The sequence below is a fragment of the Acomys minous genome (genome assembly GCF_964271855.1).
Source record: "Acomys minous genome assembly, chromosome: 3".
In the NCBI taxonomy this organism is placed as follows: Eukaryota; Metazoa; Chordata; class Mammalia; order Rodentia; family Muridae; genus Acomys; species Acomys minous.
In genome coordinates this window covers 10,822,058-10,842,249 of record NC_140485.1, presented here as the reverse complement: position 1 = coordinate 10,842,249, position 20,192 = coordinate 10,822,058, and positions in this window count along the sequence as shown.

Below are 20,192 nucleotides of genomic sequence, written 5' to 3'. Positions count from 1 at the left end.
TCATGCCGTTTGCTTCTTTCTCAACAGTTACTACTAAAATCCACAGATTATGGGTGGTTCTAAGGACCGATACTATTTATGTTGTTATAAGTAGAAAAGGAAGGTTCATTTTTGTTCATTAAATTCCTTTTAGTCTCCTTCTTGCTATATGTAGTTTATTGTACATATGTGTAATAATATGAGTGTGTATGTAAAAGTAAAAAGAAATTAAATTCCTTTTAGTTCCTACACATCTATAATTTTTCCATGAGACATTGCCATAGCAAGAAGCCTTTTCTTCCTTGCTAAGCACAGACTTCTTTACTTGAGCCCGTCCCTTTTCAACAGAGGATTTGGAGTGAAACCAAGAAAAATAATTTCCACACTGTTAAAAGGTAAGGGCTTGAAATAAATAGAGGCCCAGAGAAAAGAACTCATGCAAGGAGAGCTTGAGGTCTGCACTCCAGGGCTCCTTTCTCACAATGTAAACGGCTGTCTACAAATGGGCTAGGCATCACTTGCTCTAATTTTGATGAATACTGTATGTATGCTCTCCCTCTGCCCTGCTTAGAGTGCGGGAGGACAGGAAGCAAGTGTGACACAGTGTATTTATAAAGCCAAGTCAGGCCTGGCTCACCACAGTCACTTAAATGCTATTGATAAATAATGCATACAGGGAAGCTCCAATTTGGAATTGAATTAAACCCTGAGTTCAAATGCGTTCTCTCCCTGGTTATATCTACCTCATACCCTAGCAAAAAATGTGCCAGTGAAGTTCAGTTTCAGTGGCTTAGCGAAGTAAGAAACAAGCCCCAGAGAAATAAAGTTTCTGCATCTGCAGCTATTGAGTCTTTGCCCTAGAAACAGATTTTCAGATTGATATCAGGATGCTGTTGCGGTAGGCACCACACTCTCCTCCTAGCTGATTGGAGAATGCTAAGGTGGCCTCACAGAAGTGCCCGATGACTTCACTCCAAACACCATTTGCGTGAGACTTAAGGAAGATTCAGTCATCCGTACGCTCAGTGAACATGGTGGTTACAAGAAGCGTTGAGAAGTAGGCACACGGCATAACGAAAACTGTCTAGAGAACAGAAGCTATCAGATACAGAGGAATATGTTGATGTAGGGCACAAGTCCACTTGAGACATATTAAAAAAAAACTTTATGAGAGTGAGCATTTGGTTAAAAAATAATAGAAAGTTAAAAAAAGCTATGGGCTATTTCTTACCCTAAAAACAGACTTTTAGATAAAGACAACTGGATGGATGAAATTACAGAGTGTGTAAAAAGATGCAGTATAAGTGCTGTGGAGAAAGACAGCATGCACTTTGTAGAGAAACCCAATCAGTACCACCTGAGAGTTCACGTGAGCATCCATTCTCAGACCTGTCCTCGACCTAAATCAGAATCTTGAGGACTGGGGCCATTCATCTGCATTGTAGCAAGCACTCCAAGTTATTGTTATGCACACTAACCATTGACAATCGCTGTTGTAGGATGGAACTAAGCATCAGGACCAGGGGTGGGACTTCTATGTGCCCTTTCTGATTCTTTTGAGTATGCATTTTATCAGTGCGCCTCTCTCTGTACCCACCTTCCTCTTCATCCTATGGCATCCTTTAGAAGGTGAGTTAATTAGGGTCAAAGAGATGGCTCAGCAATTAAGAGCACTTGCTACTTTTACAGAGTATCAAGCTTCAGTTCTCAGCATCCACTTGGCTTACCTGAAGGAAACTTCAGTTCCAGGCATGTGACACTCTGTTATGGCTTCTGCAGGCCCCCAGAATGCACATGGTGCACATACATACATACACACGTGCAAGCAAAGTAGAGGCAACATACTCGTACACATAAGACAAAAGTGAATAAATCTAAAGAAAACAATGAGATAGTTACCATTCATCAAAAAGCCTAAATTCTAACATGATTCAAATTCTGTATGTTTGAGGCATTAATAATGACACTAAGAGTGAAAAATACTCTTGTGACATGTTGCCATTGAAACACACATTTTCCCTCAAACTCTTTTCCTTTGATCTGCTGCGTCAGGCTGCTGGCTTTGGACCTTAATCCAACACTGGTTTTCAGAGATGTGTTTTATTGATGTCTCTGAGTCCCTGAAACAGAGGAATCTCAGCTCTTCCCTGGCTCGACTTCAGCAGCTCTGTGCCATGAGATCAGCAGGCTCAAAGCTGTGCTGCCATTGATTCTAATTCACAGCACCTGGTATAAGACCCAAAGTTTTCAACTGCCAACAAAAGCTTGATTAGTGAGTGGTTTCTGACTCATATGGATCCATATACTCTATAACATCACGTGCTGTTTTTATTTAATGTCAAACTTTATGTACTGTCAATTGAGTTTGTATTTGAGAGCTCTGTGTCATTGGTGACTGTACAAGTAGGTCCTTAATTTTTGCTTTTAGATATTTTGGGGCATATAGGGTTGGCTAGAGTGGGAAAAGATGGACAGTCTAAGGGGTTTGTTTAACAATTGGGGATGATGAAGGTTTTGCTCTACAGTGCTGATGACCAGACTGAGCTTTTAATATTTTTTCAGGCATATTTATAAAAGAAATTAGTGAATAAGAGTCATTTCCTGAATTGGTATGATGGGGCAACCCATACTAAGAAAATATTTTATGGAAACCATATATTTTTCAATAATCAAGTAAGTATAAAGAGCAATTACATATTCAAATTGAATGCTGGTAAGCAGGAATTCTGCTTAGCACTTCTGTAACATGTGGAGTCCCAATGTTATTAGAAAACAAAGTTCTGCTACTGCAATGGTTTCATTTGAACATCAAGAATGAACAGAATTCACCACAATGACAAAAGGAAAGGTATGCTTCTTATTCTAAGTAATATAGGATTAAAAAGGGCTACAGACTAGCAAATGGGCAAGGAAGACATGGTGCGACCCGTTATGATAAGTGAGCCAATGGTCCGGGGCACAGGATTTTTTTCGAAATTTGGAGTGTGTGTGTGTGTGTGCGTGTGTGTGTGTGTGTGTGTGTGTGTGTGTATGTACATATGCACGCGCGCTCGCGCGCACATGTGCTCCCACCATGGTAAGGGCAGGGATACTAATTAACATACTATAGTTCCTTTACAACGAGGCACACTCTTTTGAAAAGTGTTCACTTCAAATATTGATTGTCTGGGTTGGAAAGAAAATATTTGGTGGAATTTTTGTGTTTTATGCCAACTCAGATTAACTAATGAATTTTTTTTTCTGGGTCCTGGAAGTGTAAGTAAATGAATTTGACAAAATGTTGGTTCAGTTTTGGTACCTCAGACTGTCTATTCCCTAATTATTTCTTTTCTGGGAACTTTCTTTTTATTAATATATGCTATCTTGTAGGTTTTTTTACATAGGTCTGTTTTATCAGTTCTCATGTGAAATGCTACTGGCTCTCGTTTTTGTTTTTTTTTTCCCCCTAAGGACTGTAGTTTCTCTATCCTTGTGCCGAGTGGACTTTCCACAACTCACCTCCTGTGTAGAAGATGTTGTCACTATTGTAATCCTAGAGATGATCCCTCAAGATCAGGTAGGCTAAGCAGCTTCCACTGGGTACAACCTTAAGTAAGAAAGCACAGTTTGAGACCTACTGAGTGTGGGAGTTGAACAATTACTAATATTTAATACTGAATTATTATTTTAGTAAAATCAGCATTTACTCATTAACTAACTTTATACCCAAATAGCCACACAGAAAGCCCAGGATCTATTTAATTATCCTATAGCACAATGCTGCGAAATAATTACTCCATCCTACACCTCCATGCTAGTACAGTTTCCCGCCCATTCAGATCTCCCACATTATACTTGCTTTTGAATCATCGCCTAGTGCCATAGTTTGAGCAGGACCCCTGGGTCCAGATCTGCCCATCATAATGTTCTTCTTGTAGGCTTCTAGCCAAGGACAATACATCCAGTAAACTTCGAACCCCTACCCAGATCTAGCCAATGGACAGGTCATTCTCCACAGTTGAGTGGAGAGTGGGGTCTGACTTTCACACGAACTCTGCTGTTCCATATTTGATCACGTCCCCTGGATGGGGAGGCCTGGTGGCACTGGGAGGAAGGATAGCAGGTAACCAAGAAGAGACTTGATATCCTATGAGCATATACAGGGGGAGGTGGTCCCCCTCAGTCACAGTCATAGGGGAGGGGAGTAAGGGGAAAGTGGGAGGGAGTGAGGAATGGGAAGATACAAGGGATGGGATAACAATTAAGATGTAATATGAATAAATTAATAAAATATATTAAAAATAAATCATTGCCTAGTCCCTGTTCATTTCTCTTGATGTTTCCTGGTCTCTCCTAGAGGCTCCATCCTTTCCTTCCTTCTCTTTCTCCTCCCCTTTCTCACCAGAATGCCCCACCCTATTCTCTGTATTGCTCAGCATTGACTAGTTGGGTTTTATCAGCAATACAGAGAACAAATGATGGCATGTTTACACAAACTTGAGGCAGGAGATACTTAGAATAAACATCACAATGCAATATCTGGATTGAAACCAGATAGCGGGGTAGAGGAATCAGCATTTGAATGAACAAGGGTAAACTGTACACAGTCAACAAGAACATTGTGCCAACACGTGGGCTTTGAAGCGCTTGCTTTTAGCATTCCTACAATATCTCAGATATCTGCATCATAGAAACGTGCTGTACATTAGCTGGCTCTAGAATGTACTCATTTTCTTTTTATGCTGCACATTCACTAATTGCTCTTTTTAGTTTTCTTTAAATCCATTTTGGTTTTCTTAATGTTTCCCTTTTAGATATTCCATGTACAATACTTCTTTCTCTTTTAGCATCAAAACCAGCCTTCCATTAAATTTGGCATGAAGCCACCTCCATATGAGCAAGCTGCAACCTAATCTAGTGTATAAATGAGCTGCAACTGAACTGCTTATATTCTTGCAGTAAGTAGCCAAGTCTCTCCAAACCAAGCAGCTGGGCTCTCAGCTGATCACAGCCTGCAGACTGCTCAGCATGTCCAAGGAACGCTTTTCTCCATCCAACTATTTTTGTATGTCACTTCCTGGTTCAGCCTGCTACCTGATTCATGGATCTCCTCTGTGCTTAAGTAAATACACTGCTAAATTTAATCTGTTTAAAGTTGTTCTTGCAACAGTAATGAGAGTTCTGAACATAAAACCAAAGGAAGCTTGCAGCACCCTGCTATCACATATGATTCCTACTTTCCCCCATAGTCTCTGTTATAAGCAGTGCCCCCTCTTGTGACCAAGTCATTACTCAGAAACACACAGAGGCACTAATTTCCAAATGATTAGATTTCACTTAGTTAGTTTTAGTAATTTCTAGCATTAATGAATAATAAATTCTACTGTTTTTGACTCTCATGGTTCTTTTGAGATCCTTTGGGATGTCTTTCAATAGAGAAATAGGGTCTTTTATGAAAGGGATTTCTAAAATATATTTTATTAATTTATTCATATTACATTTCAATTGTTATCCCATCCCTTGTATCCTCCCATTCCTCCCTCCCTTCCATTTTCCCCTTATTCCCCTCCCCTATGACTGTGACTGAGGGAGACTTCCTTCTCCTGTATATGCTCATAGGGTATCAAGTCTCTTCTTGGTAGCCTGCTATCCTTCCTCTGAGTGCCACCAGGCCTCCTGATCCAGGGGATATGGTCAAATATGGGGCACCAGAGTTCGTGTGAAAGTCAGACATCACTCTCCATTCAACTGTGAAGAACGTCCTGTCCATTGGCTAGATCTGGGTAGGGGTTCGAAGTTTACTGCATGTATTGTCCTTGGCAGGTGCCACAGTTTGAGCAGGACCCCTGGGCCCAGATCTGCCCATCATAATGTTCTTCTTGTAGGATTCTAGGACCCTCTCGATCCTTCTATTTTCCCATTTTCCCATGCTTCTCTCACCTAAAGTCCCAATAGGATGTCCTCCCCTCTGTCCCACTTTCCTGGTAAGTGAAGACTTTCATGGTACATGCCCCTTGGGCTAGTGTCCAGATATAAGTGAATATATACCATTTCAGTCTTTCTGCTTCTGGAGCCCCATGACACTAACCTGGACTCTGCAAACGGTCTGGGTCCTGAAAGGGATTTTTTTTTAAAGAGCATATGATGAAAACAGCTGGCCATACCCAATAAATATTTAAGACTGTAATGTTTAAATTAAGAGCCAAAGACAATAGAGGAAAAGAAGAAAAAATATGTTATCCTTCTGCTGTTGATTAAAATTGCTAATCAACTCAAATTCCTTTTGTGTTAAACTTTGCCTGTTTTCTCCTTTAGTTGCACTTTTTCTCTGGATGTGGGCCATATTTTATTGATGTTTATTCAGTAGTTAGAAGTGGATCTACTATCATTATCTCAATAACCTTAAATTTGAAAATTACACCTTCTCAGAGGAGAACCAGTCCCTCTGACTCTCTTTATCCCCCTGAGGAGAATGCACCATGGCACACATTTCATCAGACACCCTCTTTGCTCACAGTCAAGCCTCTCACACTTGTAGAAAAACCAAGCTTGCTCCTAACAAATCATTGTTTTCACCATAAAGGCATCATCTTCAGAAATTTTTGTCTGGAACAGTATATTTTGAAATATTTCTCAGATAGCTGTTGTTTTACTAGTGCATCTGAGTTTTTCTGTATTTATGCATTTGACTCCTGTGATGGAATTCACTTGATTTTGTGCTCTCTTGATAGGAGTCTGGAAAATGGGTCTGGTTAAACTTTCTGGGGTATACATAGCTGAAAATGTCTCCTAGGTAATTTCATACCTTAGTAGTGCAAGTTTGCTGAGTTTGAAGTGGGAAGTTTGCAATTCGCAACAATATAGGCATTTATTTGTGTGACACTTGTAGTACTGTGACACTGCACAGCACTGGCCTGGGAGTTTCGTTGACTGTGCCCTCTTTGAATACTTCAGCTTTTCCTCCCTCAGTATCCTAGGAGACAAATATCTAGTGTGGGCTCCACAGGATTCTTTTCAGCTCCTGAGAATTCCACCAGGACTTTCCTTTTGGACAGAAGGTCAGGGCTGACCTCACCTGAGAAGTGGAGGTTTTAATTGCATGCTAGCTGAGTGAACTGAATTTTCCATTTTATTTCAACTAGCCTTCAGCAATCTATTTTGGTAACTTCTTGGCATTGTTTGCACTTCTTCTGGTTCCTCTGAACTGACACTTGCCTTCCTCTATAGAGAGAAATGACGGCACAATACAAATTTTATTGTGGATTGTAGAATACAGTTAATAATTAAAAATTTGAAGCAAACTTTGTAACCTATATACTAATGAGAAACAAAAGGACATATTGTTTGTTGAGATTACTTTTCTTTTCTTTTCTTTTTCTTTTTCTTTTTTTTTTTCTTTTTTTTTTTGTTTGGTTTTTTGAGACAGGGTTTCTCTGTGTAGCCTTGGCTGTCCTGTACTCACTTTGTAGACCAGGCTGGCCTCGAACTCACAGCGATCTGCCTGCCTCTGCCTCCCGAGTGCTGGGATTAAAGGCGTGCGCCACCACGCCCGGCCTGAGATTAATTTTCTTGCGTGTGGTAATTTGAGGCCTACTCTTCTTCCCTTCTCGTAGCACTGAGCCGGAAGTGAGTTTATGTACTCTTGTACTTCTTCCGCCTGACTTCCCTCCACCCCCTCACCCATACGACGTGTCCTCAGGCCCTCCTTCCATGTTCTTTCTGTTTCTATTCAGTCTTACACAGCTTATCCTTATTTCATGAATATTTCACGACAGATACAACCTGACTGGAAACCTTCTTTTCTTTATTCTGGCATCCTGAGCGTGTGGAGCTGCAGTCTCCTGAGAAGGCAGGGTCTCGGGTGGTGAGAGGACCTCTATGATGACAGAGATGGATTTCTGAGGCTCTGAAATGTCTTTTTTCCCCCCCTGAGGATGCAGTACAAAAAGAAAGCATGCATCATTGTTTTTTTCTGTCTCCTGGTGGCCTGCTTTGGACTTGGTCTAAGTACAGAGCAGATGCTTTGCAGACAGTAAAGCCCTTAACTCCACCTCTTCCCTCATCATTTACAAACACCGCCCCCTCCCCACTTAACTGTCTATTCCCTGAACTTGTGTTTGCGTTATTAGAAATTCTTGATTTTCTTCCTCCTTTATTTTTTTCATTAACTCGTTTATATTTTAGGGTGTTTTTAATAAAGTGTAGAGAAAAAATGTGTGGTTGTCACAATTTCATTTGCATTGTTACCAATTAATTAAAGAAAATTGTGTACATACTCTAAGGAAAAACATCATAGAAATGTTTAATGAAATACAGACAATAGCACTTGTGTGGGCCCCTCTTTGGATTTACTATCAGTAAACAAAGAGGAAACTGAACACAAATCTCCACTTTCCTCCCCGGATCTACTCTCCAAATTGGTTATGGGAACATTGTTCTCCGGCTTAGAGTCCATTTAAGCAGGTTGAATGCCTCAAATCTGAAGTGCCTGCCTCCAGATATAGTTGGATATGAGAACATTTCTTCTTTTGAACTTAGAAATGTTTGCATATATGAAATAAGGAATATAGGGAATTGAACCCCAGATTCTTTAACATGAAGTGCATTGTTTGTATATATATCTTAAACATAGCCTGAAGGGAATTTTATATAGTATTTTTACAATTTTATCTTCGTGTTGACTGCAGTCTGTCACATGAGGTCAGATGTGGAATTTTCCCACTTTAGGGTCAAAATTAATGTTTGGGATTATTTTAGATTTGCAGATTAGGGATGTTCAACTAGTGACTATGTGCAGACTTCAGCCTCAGTCTCACAGGATGGAACTCTTGGCACCATAGGGGTGAAATGTGGTTTGTTGCACAGACCCCTCAGCCAGGTCTCCCCTAAGTCCACAAGCTAGTGCTTTTACATACCAACTGCACATATGTTCTTGTTTCTAACCACCTGCATTCTCCATCTCAGAAAGCAGAACATAAAAACATACCTTTGATGTACAGACACTGTGATGGTTTAATACAGGTACTGTAGGAAATTAATACAGTAAAACCCTGACAGGAGTATCTGACATGGTATAAATATTCAACATATGCTCTTTGCAGTTTTTCCCTTGAATATTTCAAAAGTCATACACAACTTAAAACCCAATTAAGCAACTTTTTCCTAGGATGCCTTCACTAGTCATTATTCTCCACAATCCTGGCCAATTGCAGGCTTGGATATCACCAAGTTTTTATTTTTTAATTTTGATATCTGTCAGAGTTGTATTTCTCTTAAGCACAGCGACCAGGAAGAGCTGTGTGACTTTCTCGTCCCTGCCGTGTTGTGGGAGTGAAGTTATTGACTATAAAGTTTCAGTGAAACTGTTTATTGTCATTTCCAGAACACCCACGACAGTGATTAACCCAGCATGAAGAGTGCATAACCAAATACCATGATGAGATGTGTGCAAAACTTTAAAATAGCTTGCTTTCTCATCTCTCACCAATGCTCCCATTGGGCAGAGAGTGGGCTACAAGTTTGCTGGGGAGTGGGTGGTACAGAAATGCCAAGCATGCTCAGTTAAATGGATTCCTCATTCTCACCTGACGTTTGTGTTTCAAAGATGGCCTTCCGGTCTGGGTCACTTAACACACAGCTGTTGAGCAAAAGAGCTGTGGGGAACGTGGCCCAGTCTACCTCTCCAGCCTCCCTGGTGGGTAAGCATAGCTTCCCTCAGGATTCTGTGAAGAACAAACTGGAGCCCTGCTTTACAACATTGACAAGGCTGTTGACTGACCTGGTTGGGGCAGTGTCCTCCTGGCCTTAGTGCTGGGAACTTTGACACCTCCTCAGACCTGAGGAATCTGGGACAAGTAGTTACACAAAATCAAACTTCCACGTTTTATTGTGGACCAGGTCTATGAATTTGAATAAGTATACATCCTTCTGAGGGCAGGTTTCCCTTATATTATATGATAATGCCTGCATTACAGTGTTGTAGGAATAAGATGCTATGTTGTTACCATGGCCAAGCATGGTGATAGACTTAGGAGGGAGAGGTAAAAAGATAATGAATTGAGGCCAGCCTGGGGTGCACAGAGAGACATACAAATATACCAAACAGACAAACAAACATGATACTTTGTGTGCTGTGAAGTACTGTCAATGCCAGCTGATTTTGTCATGAAAGCTATCGGTTTTTTTTTACTACATTGAGGATTCCAGAACAGAGATAGTTTTTCAAGGCTTAAACTCTGTATTCTGAAGTCTTCATCAAAGCAGTAGCAAACATGAATTCAAAAGGAATCATCCAGGAATTGGCGGAAAGATGTGAACTTGGGACCCAGAGATTCTTGTTGGTGCTTTGGGGGTAGGTGCCCACTCAGACCTTTGCACCATGGTGTCTTAGTTAGGGTTCCATTGCGTGAAGAGTAACCATGACGAAACAACTCTTATAATGGAAAACATTTAATTGGGGGCTGGCCCTACAAGCTCAGAGGTTAAGTCTATTATCATCATGTTGGGAAACATGGCAGCATGCAGGCAGACAAGGTGCCAGAGAATGAGCTGAGAATTCTACATCTGGTTCTGAAGACAAAAGGAGACCATCTTCCACAGGTAGCCAGGAGGAGGCTCTGATTCCACAATGGGAGGAGCTTTTTTTATTTATTAAAATTTATTTTTTAATCTTTTTTAAAATTCACTTTACATCCCAAAGGTAGCCCTGTCTCTTATCTCCTCCCGGTTGGTCCCATTCTAATGGGAGGAGTTTAAGAATAGGAAACCTCAAAGCCCATATACAGGGGGAGGAGGTTCCCCTCAGTCACAGTCATAGGGGAGGGGAGTAGGGGGAAAGTGGGAGGCAGGGAAGAATGGGAGGATACAGAGGATGAGATAACTATTGAGATGTAAAATGAATGAATTAATTAAAAAATTAAAAAAAAAAAAGAATGCGCCCCTATAGGTCCACATATTTCAATGCTTAGTCACCAGGGAGTAGCATTGCTTGAAAGGATTAGGAGATTCTGCCTGCTGGACGAAGTGGGCTTGGGCTTTGAGGTTCCAGAAGCTCCTGCCAAGGCAAGTGTCTCCCTCTCTGCTTGAGGCTCAAGACATAGCTCTCCAGCCCTCCTCCAGCACCCTGCTCCCCATCATAATGATAATGGACTAAGCCTCTGAAACTCCAAGGAAGCCCACAATTAAATGCTTTCTTTTGTAAGATTTGTCTTGGTCATGGTGTCTTCTCACAGCAATAGAACAGTAACAGGAAGAAAATATTCTGAATATTGTATCAAGTCATGATGGGGCAGCATGAATGCCTGTGAGTGCCAAGAACACCCTTGCTATAGAATAAAGTTTTTGTTCCATAAAAATCATTCTTTAATCTACCTGACAAAAGAAAAACCACACGATTCAAAATTTTAATACACATTGTTCTTTTAAAGCAGTGCCTTCTCTGTTTTTATTTCCTGAAATGTTTTCTCTCCAACAGCAAAACAAAAGTCTGGGATGGAGAGAGCCAATGGCCCCTGCTTACTAATTGAGTTCTTTAAATCTCATTTCAGCAAATAAGCGAAAATAAATGACATACTGGGTGACTTGGCAGCACAAAGAAGAGACAAGGCAGACAAAATAAAATAACATGATTTCATTTGTTGAAATTTATGAAGTAATTTATTTATAATGATTACAGCTGTGTAAATAGCTATACTGGGGCTTGCAAGGGCCTTATGCAAACTTGGTGCACCTAATTGCCTTCAGGGAAATAAGAAGCTGGTGGTGCTGTTAGCTCACAAGCAGCTTGAGTGAACAAAGACCTCAGGATGAGACACAGCACAAACAAAACCTATTGCTGGTAATTATCAAAGCAGAGTGCAATTTCCACTTGGAACTATAGCTCAAGACACATTTAATATACAGAACTTGCGTTGTTTATTGCTTATAAGTCTCTGAAAATGTCAATATTTCTTATCAGTGTTTCACATTATGGTAGAAGAAAAAGCTAGAAAAATGAGTTGTTTGGTACTTTCAGCATGCCCAATTTTCTTCAGTTCTCATCAGTCTATAATGCAGATTTACAGGCTCCATTTACTATAATAATAAACAAATTATCCTTAAGTCAAGGATCAGCTGTTTGAGTTTAGCAGATAACATCTGCTGCAGATCAAACAAAGGAGCAGACCTAATTTGGGAGGGAGGGACCCACCCCCTCCCTCCCTTCTCATCTTCCTCCTTCTGTTGCCTGTCCTGTTGTTCCTTCTTTTTGTGCCAGTCAATATCACAAGGCCATGTCTGAATTGAAGTCAGAAAAAAAAATAAATAAATAAAATAAAGAGGCACCAGAAGTGAGTGAGTACCTCCTAATAGTTGAGCTAAATGTCCAATTGTTTCAGATGCCTTCACCCTCCCTATAAACAATCTCCTGCTCTAAAGTCCTGCCCTCATTTCTAAAAAGCTACAAACTCTTGGATTAATGATATCTAAAACTATGTTGTTCTAATCTTCTGTTTTCCTCCATATTAAACTATTTTTTTAAAAAAGGTTGATTTTGAAATAAAATAATAAAATGTAAAGAAACTTTATTTTTACTTGGGTCAGCTGATTAATTTAATTGTTTATTTCTTATTTTAAAAACCATTAAGCCACTGTATTCTGTGATGAACAGACTATACTTATGGATATCAGTTTACTTTACTTATTCACGTTGCACACATATGTTGGCTGAAAACTTTCCATGCCAGGGAACAGCCATAGCAACCAACAAGACAAGCAGATTCCTCAGCTCTCATCCAATGTAATATTCTCAGAGAAAATGTGGAAACAAAGGCAGGGAACATAAAAATGAGGTAGCATGTTAAATAAATGAAAGGAATATGTGAGGTAATCAAAAAGAAACTACAAAGAGGTTAGGAGGCTAACTATGTCATCAGAAACTGGTAATTCCTGAACTGTGCTGCTGCTGCTTAAAACAGGAGTCAAGAAGCACTGATTCTGCATAAAATGGCCCCTTAATTTGCATGTTACAACAGCAGGTTTGAGTAAGAGCGCATGTGGTGGTTTGAATACCATTGGCCCCCATAGACTCATGTATATATTTGCAGGCTTGGCCCTGGAGAAAGTGGCAGGCGTAGGTTTTGGAGTAGGTGTGGCCTTGTTGGAGGAAGTATGCCACTCTTCTCGGTAGCCTGCTATCCTTCCTCTGAGCGCCAGCAGGTCTCCCCCTCCAGGGGACAAGGTCAAATATGAGGCACCAGAGTACGTGTGAAAGTCATACCCCACTCTCCACTCAACTGTGGAGAATGCCCTGTCCATTGGCTAGACGTGGGTAGGGGTTTGATGTTTACGGCCTGTATTGTCCTTGGCTGGTGCCATAGTTTGAGCGGGACCCCTGGGCCCAAATCTGCCTATCATAATGTTCTTCTTGTAGGTTTCTAGGACCCTCTGGATCCTTCTACTTTGCTATTCTCCCATGCTTCTCTCATCTAGAGTCCCAATAGGATGTCCTCCCCTGATTTATTGGTTTTATTTTTAATTTTTGGAAGGGAAAGAGCACAGTGTTTGGTGGAGAGGAACTGGAAGGCATTCATGGGGAAGGAAACATGATCAAAATATATTCTATAATAAAATATTTAATAAAAAATTAAAAACAGATTCACAAAGAACTTATATGAGAAAATATATTTAATATTAAAATGTTCCCAGGTAAGAGAGCAGGCTTAGCCGTGGCATTGATGACCTGTTGTAAATATTACAGAGGTTTCTTCAGGTTACAATAGAAGAATATGACGCAGAAGATCAAATTCATGCACACACACACACACACACACACACACACACACACACTAAAATAAATAAATAAATACAGTAAAAGCAACATTGGTAAATGTAAAAGATAGCTTAAATGGGTTTCTTATTTGGATCTCTTATTTCTACTACCCCATAAAAGTAAACTAACTAGATGAAGTAGTAACTGTAAATCCAGGTAGGTGGACACACGTATAATTTGTTATAAAACCAGCATAAGTCATGGCGATCACTGAAGAGTTTTGAATGCCATTGAAATAAATTTGGATGATAAAAATCAATCTAGATAACTTGGTATTGTTTTAAATACTAATGATAATTCCCAGGTTGATCATTTGAAAACAACTCAAAATTAAAAAGCAAATTTAGTAACAAAGTAGTTAAGTTAGTGTGGCATAACTAATTTTTTTTTTTTAATCTCACAGGAAGACAGCTGTAGAAGACTGGAGAAATTTGAAAAAAGTAAAGGAGGTATCAGACACATATGAAACAAATATAAAAAATCTGAATAATTTTACATTAGTAATTACAGGTCTATACCACATAATGCCATTGTAGTCATTGATAAGGCTGCACTCACAATACTCTTCCCAAGGATCCATACTGCATGATGACACTAAAGTCACCTTAGTTTATATTTACTTAGTATATGCTGTACACTGGCACAATGAAAGCACATATTGACACATTTCCCACAACGGTTCCCCATATTAATGATTGAAGACTGCTCCTAAGAAGAGTCTAGAATCCAGACTATACAAAGAACTCGTCCCAATCAGAGTCATCCAAATTTGAAATTGATAAGGGGCCTACTGCTTGATGGTAGTAAGATGCATGACATGAAATTATTATTGCAGCCATTTTAAAGCTGTTTGATTCATTGGTGATAAATATAGTCACAATGTTATGATTATTGCTATTCATTTCCAGGACATTTCTATTACTCCCAACAGGAATTCTGGACTCACTAAATGATCAATTCCTAGTCTCTTCTTTCCCTAGCATATACTAACTTGTAATATACATTCTGTATTTTCTTCTCTGGGTACCCCATGTAAGTGTAATCACACAGTTCTGTATCTTGCTTATTTCATTTAGTATAATGTCTTCCATATTCATCATGTCAGGGCATGTGTCAGAATTACATTTCTTTTAAAAAGCAAATGATATTTCATTCCATGCATATACTGTATTTTGTTTGTTCATTGATTATTGGTTGGACTGTATTCATCAGTAGTCTTTTATGAATAATGCTGATATGAGCACTCATGTACCACTATTATGAACACTGGTGCTCAGCTCTTTTCAATATGTACATAGGAGAAAAAAAATCACAAATCACAGAGTGATTGTATTTCTTTTCTGTGAAATGAGGGCAAAGAATATGAAGTGTCACAGCTCCACCAAGGAAAGTTAACTATCCAATAACTAGTAATTACATTATTTGAGCAGTGGCTCAATATCTCTAGTAACAGGGAAAATACAAATAAAATTCACTAGCAGATGGCTTTTCACAACTCAAAAAAAAAAAAAAGACTTTAGGAAAAGAAATGTGCAAAATCTAGTTCTGGGTAGAAGGCAGAGGTGACTATCTTTCTCATCCACTGTGTGGCATATAAAATGGTATCCACATTTCGGAAACCATCTGCCCTTTCTTGCAGACTTGAACGTCTAGCCACATGAAACAGGAATCTTACTCCTGGACATTCAGCCAAGGGTAGAGTGAATACCTCCACCTGCACGTGTATGTGAGCAGGGATAAAGGCAAGAATGTGTGCACTTCTAATATGTGCACCAAAATGAATGACCTGCAAGGCATCAGGCTAGTGTACAAAAGAAGATATAAAAATGTTCACATTTTCTGATTGGTCGTTAGAGAAATGATAGCAGTGGGAGGCAGGATGGACTATACTGGGGCTGATAACTCTGAAAGACACTAAAGTGGTTTGAATAAGAATGGCCCCCTATGGCCTGTCCCATGAAAGTCTTCACTTACCAGGAAAGTGGGACAGAGGGGAGGACATCTTGTTGTGACTCTAGGCGAGAGAAGTATGGGAGAATGGGGAAATAGAAGGATCCAGAGGGTCCTAGAAACCTACAAGAAGAACATTATGATGGGCGGATCTGGGCCCAGGGGTCCTGCTCAAACTATGAAACCAGCCAAGGACAATACATGCAGTAAACATCGAACCCCGACCCAGATCTAGCCAATGGGCAGGACATTCTCCACAGTTGAGCGGAGAGTGGGGTCTGACTTTCACATGAACTCTGGTGTCCCATATTTGACCACGTCCCCTTGATGGGAAGGCCTGGTGGCACTCAGAGGAAGGATAGCAGGCTACCAAGAAGAGACTTGATACCCTATGAGCATATACAGGGGGAGGTAATCCTCCTCAGTCACAGTCATAGGGGAGGGGAGTAGGGGGAAAGCGGGAGGCAGGGAAGAATGGGAGGATACAAGGGATGGGATAACCATTGAGATGTAACAAGAATAAATTAATAAAAATTTTTTTGAAAAAAAAAGAAAATCAAAACAAACAGACAAATAAAAAACTACTCAAAGTATATGAATATGCCCCCAAATACCCAAAGTAAAATGAATGGGTCAATATCTTAATTTACCCACATCAAAGAAATTTCTTGCAATTGATGGGAATTAACAGAGGGGCCCAAATGGGGCAATGTGTAGCTAGTGAGTCACTTTGGAGTACTCAGCCCTAAATGAGATGTCTTTATCAAACTCTTCCCCTGGAGGCTCAACGATCTATGCAGAGGAAATGGGAAGATTGTAAGAGCCTGAGGTGGTGGATAACTGCAAGGAAACTGTGTCTTCCATGGGTAATAGGACTGATGCACATATGAATTTACAGACTGTGGCAGCACACATAAGACCTGCACAGGTTCAAGCCAGATGTGGGCATAGCATATGAGAGAGAGAGAGAGAGAGAGAGAGAGAGAGAGAGAGAGAGAGAGAGAGAGAGAGAGAGAGAGAGAGAGAGAGGACATGGGTCCTAGCCCTAACTACAAAGCTATCTGCAAATGATATGTGTTGGCAAAGGGAAAATCAGTTTCCTCCATTGGAATATCTCTTGTACATCAGCTATACTAGTGAAGGTCACACACAAAGCAATCTATCTTTATCAATTTGAAGAGACATAGTTTTTAATCTAGTTTTAAAAGACTAGTTTTAAATACATTATTGAAGTTAACATACAAGATAGTGGGCTACTGATGATATTTTAATCATCAAATGAGTGAGCTGAGGAAAGTCGCGAGTGAGTGTGTATTGGTGACATGGCTGTAGTCATGCCAATAATCCAATGTCTTAGATTCATGGACAACAAACCTCGTTCTGATGAGTGTGTAAAACTGAGGTGCAACTTGAGGCTGCTTCCCTGTCAAGATTTGCCAATTCCCTTTTCTTGTTCCTCCAGGAGAAGCAGGTATAGTGGCACCATCCATCCGAGGGAGCACAGGGCATCTGGTCCCAGATTTTCTGTAGGTGCCTCAGTCAGACTTCCAGAACCAAGCCATGCTGGATACTGCAGTGCTCTGAAATTTCCTTCAAGATTTATTGTCTTTGGATATTCATGGTTTTTGGTATGTCTAAATTTTCTTATTTGGGGGGATCATTCAATTAGAGTTTTATGGATATTTATATTACTGCCCTTCTCATTTGTGAAGTTTCTCATCAGTTTTTCATTGGCTTATTAAAGGAATGGTTATTTTCATTTCTTATTTTTTAAATGTTGAACTATCTTTGCACATCTGAGATAACTCTTATTTATGAGCTATAAGCAATGTCTCCTTTATACATTGGTGGATTCAATTTGCTAGTAGTTAGTTAGGGATTTTTGCTTCTGTCCTCAAGAGAGACATTAGTCCACAGTTTTTTTTTTCCTTGCAATATATCTGACTTTGATATAAAGGCAATGGAGTATCAAAGCATGAGTTAGGAAGTCGTTCTTACTTTATTGCCTGAATTAATACTTGAGAATTGATACAGTTTCTTCCTTGAACCCTGGTCAAATTCCTCAGTGATTCCGTGTGAACATGATGATTTTTGCTTGAAGGATTCTCCTCTTTCCTTTATTCTTCCTCCTCCTCCTCTTCCTCCTCCTCTTTTTCTTCCTCCTCCTCCTCCTCCTCACCAAACCAAAGCAAGTCTTACAGCACAAAGCTTCTCTGAAGCCTTCCTAGATGGTTATTAATTTGTTTATTCAATTTACTTTAAAAAATTGCCCTACTGAAATTATCTCTATCTTATTTGGTTTGGTTTGGCTACTTTTGTCTTTCAAATAATTCATTTACTTCATCTTTATTATTAAATTTCTTGGTAAACTTGCAAATTAGCATTTTTATGCTTTTAACACGTCATGCATACATGCCTGTGAATGTGTATTTATAATCCCCATTAATTTAGAGATGGGAAAAACTCTCTTGGCTGAACCTATGAATCTAATAAGTTATTTTCAAATCAAAGTATTATAACAAGATTGGCTTATTTCACTCCATTTAGCAAACATGTAAAACTCATGCACACCAGTGCAAGCCCTAGCCCACACTACATGGACAGTGTGTGTGCAGATAAGTCTGAGACTGACTTGGCCTACATTTATGAAATAATGACTCTTCATAGCTGTTGCATCAATTGACTGAGTTTAAACTCTGATTAACCCAGACACGGATAAATTACATTCATCTTGACTCCAGATGGCAAATGTACTTATGAATTCTGGTACTTGACTGCATTGCTCTTCTATTGAAGTTGTATGCAGCTGTTAAGTGGTGATGTTGTGTTATATATGAGGGAGAGATACAAAATGCCTGCAGTATGAAATATTATTTTCAGTATTAGTTCTATATAGATTACTGCATGGCACTGTTCATTTCCTATTACAGGTGGCTGTGGTGGGTAGATTTCTGGCAAAGGAAAGCACAATGCAGAGACAGGGCCTTCCAGGGGTTGTAAGCTCACTTGCCCTTTGTTTTGACCCTTGCTATAAGCCAACTGGTCCATGGCTTCTTGCAGAAGACAGCACTGTCAGCTGGCTTTGCCACTAGCTGGGAGCTAATCTCTGCATTTGAGGTTTCTTTGTTACAGCAGCTAACATTAACCCACTGTATATGAGAGCAGACTTAATCTTGCATAGGAACTTTCAGAGTTAGATGTCAGAAGCAGGGCTTTGTGTTTTGTGCTCCTGATTGTAAATATTTTATAACCATTGCATATTATTTAGAGAAAATAAATTCATAACACTTTCCCTGAATAAACCATCAATTTTATCCCCAGTAAAAGAGCTACCTGATTTTCATGCAGCTCTTGCCTTGGGTGGATTTCCTAGAAGTAACGGCTGAGCTAGTGATTCTCTTCATGTATTGGGAAGCTTCAAGAGGAAGTGTAAGGTGCTCAGGAAAGCTGACTAAGGAGGGAGAAAGAGCCAAGCAAATCATGGGTGGATTCTGCAGTGATCTAACTTTGGCTCCACTGCACAGGGAGCTCTAGAGTAGGAAGCATTCCACTGAGCCACCCAGCAGGGTGCCTATCGGATTTGAGTTTTGACATGCCTCATTTGTTGTGTGATTGGACCTTCCAGGCATATCCAGGAGGGTAGGCATTACTCCACTGGTGCAATATGCTGCAGTACACAGCAGCTGTGAGCTGAGAGTAGCCATACTCCCCTAGATGAAATAAGTACAGCCATCTACACAGCACAGCAGCATCCACTACAGCCTTTACCTTAATATATGCGAATTTGCACTCTCAGGGTCCCCTTAAATGAGGTTGGTGAGTAATGTTTCACAAAGAGGAAAATACTTTTGTGACTCCAAATATGGTCAATTTTTTTCCCAAACATATTCTCTAATGAGGAGGCTAATGGTCAGAAAGTTGAGTTTGAGTTTTGATTCAAGGCTGGACGACCTTTGTTTCATTTATTTATTTATTTATTTATTCATTTATTTTTATTAATTTATTCTTGTTATGTCTCAATGGTTATCCCATCCCTTGTATCCTCCCATTCCTCCCTCCCTCTCATTTTCCCCTTACTCCCCTCCCCTATGACTGTGACTGGGGGCGGGGGACCTCCTCCCCCTGTATATGCTCATAGGGTATCAAGTCTCTTCTTGGTAGCCTGCTATCCTTCCTCTGAGTGCCACCAGGTCTCCCCCACCAGGGGACATGGTCAAATAGGACATACCAAGTAGCAATGAAAAAGATCCTAGATTTCCCTGTTTTTATTCTGCTTACAGCAATAACAAAGGACAAGAAGGGCTAGTGGTTGTGGACTGGTCAGATACTATTATGAATGCATAATTCTTTAGGATATGACTTGGGACACAGTAGAAAACCCAAGGGTTACTCTTTTTTATTAAAGAAAATCGAAGTCCTGAAATGGTAGGCAAGGCATTGTAGGAACAGAACAAGAGAGTGTGATGACCAAGGAAGC